Source organism: Mixophyes fleayi, chromosome 4 (genome assembly GCF_038048845.1).
Source record: "Mixophyes fleayi isolate aMixFle1 chromosome 4, aMixFle1.hap1, whole genome shotgun sequence".
Classification (NCBI taxonomy): Eukaryota; Metazoa; Chordata; class Amphibia; order Anura; family Limnodynastidae; genus Mixophyes; species Mixophyes fleayi.
The window spans coordinates 327,304,627-327,310,626 of record NC_134405.1 but is presented as its reverse complement, the minus strand read 5'-3'; positions in this window follow the sequence as shown (position 1 = coordinate 327,310,626).

The following is a 6,000-nucleotide window of genomic DNA, read 5'->3' as shown; positions in this document are numbered from 1 at the left end:
GGCGGAGAAAGGGCACTGCGAAACAACTCTCAAGCTGAGAAACACTATCACGTGTGGACTGGCGCAAACCGCCGTACGTCCACCACCACGGGGAACAAATCCCAACATAACTTTTGCGCTGAGTTGGCGTCAGAGTGACTGCCCCCTTTAAAACTCACTCTGCCCTCCCTCACCGAGTCGAACAGGGACCCTCCTCACCGAAGGGCCAAAAAGGGAGTTACTGGTGCCTCAACGGGGGGCAGTGACCTACGACAACTACCAGTGCGCCCACAAATCAGCCGCTGAACGCAGTGCCTTCCTACCCCGCTGCGCCCCACAGACGCCGCAGCCCGCCACCACTAATCTAAACACGCCAAAACTCCACCGCAAATGCTATCTATAAACAACCCCATACCTTCCTCCGTTAGATGTGCGCCATCACTTCTAAAACATTGAGGTGACTCTACCCCTAATCCCGGGTGATTGATAACTACACCTCCCATGGACCGCACTACTTTCCTAATGGCGCTATTCGGTTTCCTGACCATAACTGTCATCTTTTTTAAGGGGATAGTTGTTCTCCAAGCCAGCCGGGGGATTAATGCCAACCAACCAATGATGATATGTGGCCATGCCTCGTGAATTTGCCTAAGGTCTTCCCGAATCGAAATAATGAGCTCCAGAGACTTTCCTTTCCCCAGGTCATTGCCTCCCGCATGCACTACTAAAATATTTGGCGGGCCATGCTGTTTAATTAGCCTCGCCAACCATGGAACCAAATCAGGCCAACCTAATCCCCTTCTACCCAACCATCTTATTACGGTACCTTCGTGATTCGGCATACTGTTAGACCTGGGGTGTCCAGCGGCCCAGAACACAAAGGAATGACCCATGATCCACACCATCTTAGTTGTAACACCATCACCTGGAATCAGAAAAACATTGTTACAAACATGCCACCATAATTTGGAAGACAGGCCAGGCATAGTATAAAAGCATGAGAAGGATAGTATAGGGGAAAACCGTACAACAGAGGGGGATCAGGGAAGAGGAACACAAATGGGGAGCAGGCCACCCAGACGAAGGTAAACAACACCCGGAAAAACCCCGGCAGCACACCACTAATCAGGACTTACGCCCAGGGAAACCCGGGTGAAAATCCCTTCGCGCCCCCGCTTCAAAGCGACGAGCGGAAAAGCCCAGGGTAGCCCACCAAATGGAGGGAGAAGGTGGGGTAGGGGAGGGCAGTGGGGGTGGTTAGGGTAACAATAAGAGAGTGAAATTGTAGAAAAAGAAAAACTGCAAGGCAACCTTTTGATTAGTGGAACAAAACATTCAAACATCAACATTGTCAATCCTGACATAAGATTTATAAGCTGTGGATTTCCAGCGGCCCAGAGCTTTTATCGTCTCAGTGGAGGATCCCGCCAAAGCAGCAGATGTGGCCGCCCCGATCCTGAACGAATGCGTTCCGTACATAGAACTGTCTAGATTTAATGACTGTAGGGACTTCTGCATAATGGCCGAAAATTGATATTTCGTCATGGGCATGCCGTTATGGTGACATAAAAACAAACGAGCCTGAGGTCTCATATTCATAAACCGTGACACTAAATTAACCGGGCAGATGTTACCATTAGGCTGCCTATTTAACTGAACCCATGCTCCCCTGCCACTCTGATCAGTTTTAGATCTAATTATTTTACCTGAAACCACCCCTCCGCATAAGCTGACATGCTCTGCATTCCAACCTGACTCTTGATGCCCCCTGGATTTAGCCACCAATTCAGATACCCGAAAAGCACCGAAAAAAGCCATAGAGAACGCAGTGCTAAATAAGGTCTTCTCATATTCATCAACTGCAATCCCTCCCAGGGTCCCTATCAACTGGTCCAGAATATTGTTGGTGATAGGCAAGCGCGCATCCGCCTGCGAGGGTCTAGCCCTAGCCCACCCCTTTAGGGCCTTACTGATCATGAACCCCTTTGTGACATCCGTGTAACCTTGCAGCCTGGCCATGAAAGATATCCCCGCCAAAGTAGACGCCATAGAGGCTCTAGATTCCCCTTTGGAATAGCTCTCCCACATAAATGCTAACATAGCATCACGCTGACCTGCCTCAGATTGATCTTTTGCCCGCTGAATAGTGACCACCATCTCCATGATACCTGATACGTCCTCAGGGTGGAAGGGGCTACCGCCTGTTCTACGAGCCCCCTTATGCCGGCTTGATGATCTGCCAAACACAAGAGGGACACGGAATACCAACATTGTCCGCCTGGGGAGCCATACTACGAAACTTGCTCCATTGTCCTCGGGACAAAGCATCGGCCAAACTATTTTGCACCCCTGGTACATGTCTAGCCCTGAAAGAAATATCGTACTGCAGGCAGCGCAACACTAGGTGGCGCAGCAGAGACATTGCATGATGGGAGGATGCGCTTTGTTTATTGATCGACTGGACCACCCCCAAATTGTCGCACCAGAAAAACTATGTGCTTCCCCCGCAACGTGGACGCCCACGGTTCAATTGCCACGACAATAGGAAATAGCTCCAGGACCAACAAATTTTTGGTAATTCCTACCCTATGCCACTCCTCCGGCCAGCTTTCCGCGCACCAATGCCCGTCCAGGTAAGCACCGAAGCCGCATGCTCCGGAAGCATCCGTAAACAGGTCAATATTAACGTTTGTTACGGGTGGTGAAGGCCATATTCGTGTCCCGTTGAAATCACTGAGGAAGGTGAGCCAAATCTGCAAATCGTCCTTGATGACCCTAGAGAGACGCACGGCCGCATGCGGCCTGCTCCTCCCTGCAGTGGTTCTCTGTAGCTTTCTACAGAAAACTCTACCCATGGGAATCACACGGCAGGCAAAGTTGAACCTCCCTAACAGGGACTGAACCTGTCTGAGCAGGCTGGAGCTGGATTCCAACGCTTCTGCAATAGCTTCGCACATCTTGGACACTTTATCAGTTGGGAGCCTGCAAATCCCGGCCACCGTGTCGATCTCAATTCCAAGGAACGAGAGACACGTGGCTGGACCCTCCGTTTTATCCACGGCAATGGGAACGCCTAGCACCCTAAAGAGAGCCTCAGTGGAAAAAAGCGTATCCCGACCACAAGTGGAATCAGGAGGCCCGATAACTAGGAAGTCATCAAGATAGTGTGCGATCCACCGACACCCCGTTCCCGCCTGAATGCACCAATGCAAGAAGCCACTGAACTTCTCAAATAGCGCACAGGATATCGAACATCCCATAGGCAGACAGCGATCGATATAGTATCCACCACGATGCCGAAAACCCATGAATCGATACGACTCCGGGTGAAGGGGCAGTAACCGAAAAGCCGACTCAATGTCGATCTTAGCTAACAGGGCTCCCCTCCCACATTCCTGCACCAGTGCCAGTGCGGATTCAAACGATTGATAATTTACGGAACTAAGGGTGGCGTCTATAGCGTCGTTCCCTGACAGACCAGCCGGGTACGACAAGTGCTGTATCAACCTGAATTTACCCGCTGTCTTTTTGGGTACTACCCCTACCGGGGACAGAATAAGATTTTGAATGGGAGGAAGCGGGAAAGGGCCCACCATGCGACCCAGACCAACCTCCTTCGCGATTTTAGTGTCTAGGACTTCCGGTAGAGCGAGCGCCGATTTCAAATTGATCGGCGTCGCCGTAGAAATGCTGCCCTGCACTGGTAATTTAAAACCTATGTGAAAACCGTCATGTATGAGAGAAGCGGTGTCTCTGGGAACCAAGCGAGCCATTTGTCCAGCTCAGCCGAATTAATTGGCGATGGACCCTTGACTCGGCACAGCTGGGTTTGCACCTCTTCCACTACCCCCACTCCGTCGGGCCTTTGCACATTCGGTGGCTGGATGCTGACCTCCGCATGCCGTGCAATTGTGTTTAAATCGGCATGATGTGCCTCGCTGGCAGGCGCCTGCATTGAAATCAAAACATCGACCTTTTGTGGGGAGGGTTGCTTGAACCCTCCCCGGCCCTTGAAACCTCCTGCCCGTGTAACCCTCGGCCCCTTGACTGCTCGGTCTCATGAGTTCCAACCAGGTGTCTATGTCTTTTGACCCCAGCGGGAGCTTCTCGCGACCGCTCATCCGCCCGCAGAAGGGCTCGTCATATGCTCCCCAGATTGAGGGGCCATCTTTTAACGCCGTCCCGCTAATAAGATGCATATATCTCCACACCTCATCCTGCTCACCGGGCCTAGTTTCCAGGTAAATAGTAGCAAAAATAGAGAAGGAATTCGACCATCTAGTAAACAATCTGAACCTATCCTCCCCCATGCCGGACCTTTCAAAAGCCGCGGCAAGAGCCTTCTTTCCCTCCCCTGTCAGGGCGAACATGTCCACATACTTTCCGCGTCTAATCCTATCCCGTACACTCGGCCTAATACCGTGGGTTATCTCTAGGGTTTCAACCTGCCCTAAATCACTCCTAGCCACCATCCGGTCTTCGCCCCCCGACTGCGGTGCCTGTTTGCTGCGTTTACCTAGCAATTTAGTTTCCAATAGCTTGATGAGTTTTCTGGGCCTATCGCCCGAATCTGAGGAACCACTGCTCGTGGAAAGAACCGGTGACCCTAACAACTGTACATCGTGTGTGGTACCAGAAACGGACTCACCATGAGGAGCAGGATTCCCGGCCGCGACTGGTGCCTCCACAACACTGGCTGAACCCGGCTGGGCATCTGTTGATCCCGGGATTGGTTCCACACGAATCCCTGCCGACCTCTGGTCTCGAGACTCGGACCCGGAACGACCTCCACCGACAGCCCTCATCTCCTGGTTCGCGACCACAGGCTCTGAAACACAAAGTGGAGCAGTAAGCTGAGATCTGGGAAGGTAGTCCAGACGCCGCCGCGCCAATCCCAAGGCTGGGCCAGAGGGATCTAATCTGGAAGGCAAAATAGGTGACGGGCTATAGTAACCCCCCGATATGACCCGACGCTGAGGGGGGACCTCGTCATACGGGGCCCGGTATGGTTCCTCGAAAAACCCACTTGGTCTGGACTGGGTGCGCCTCGGAGGGGACCATTGAGACGTATTACCGCCGCTGGAATGATGGTAATCGTATGCTAGATTATCTCGCGTGGGACCTGGCCTACATTGACTGGTGCTGGCATACGCTCCAGACGGCGATGGGGCCCGCCGGGACCTGTACGTCCACTCGCCTGTTGCTGGAAGAACGTGGCGGGAAAGAGAGGGCCTCACAGGCGCCGAGGGGCTGTCCCCAAAAACTTCCATGTTCCCCCTACTGGGCCTATCTGATCCCACGTGCCTTTGTCCCAGCCTGACACTCTGGACCCTGTCCGTCCCCGGTGTGTATGGTCTAAATGGGCCCATGTCAGACAAAGGAGCCCCCCCATAATGAGCCCCCCAAGAAGAACCCCTGCCACTGTGGGGTAAAAAGGGGCTGGGCGGGAAATGCAACTGATGAGGGGCAGGGGGATTATAGGTCTGCATGTCCCCCCTGCGGGCCGAGATGGGTGGTGTGATGGGGCAGTGGATAAACACCCCCAAGCCGGATCCCCTTTCCTCAACCAGCGGGCCGCTACCTACCCCCACTCTACCCTCCCCCGCACTGCCCCTGGATGGGGAAACATATGCAGCCTGGGCTGATGCAGGCATGACTCCAGCTGTATGTGACACAGGGGCACCCGCAGGCATATCCCCCCCACCGCTGCCGCTGGCTGAGGAGACCACAGCAGAGCAGGCTGGCGGCCTGGGTCTGCGCATGCGCGACCCAGATGCTGCCGCCGGCCGGGTCGAGCGACCCCGCCGCCCGCTATCAAGCACCGTTGTGCCAGAGGACCCTGGTGAGGAAGCGTGAGCCAGGATACTGGACTCACGCTGCGGAGGAGGAGGGGGACCCGCGGCCGCCGCCGGGAGAGAAGGGGGTGGGGTGGGGCCTACAAAATGGCGCTTAGTGCTCCGGGGAGAGGGGGACCTGTAACGGACAGGGCGGGAGGTGGGGCGGCTTGGACGGGGCATGATG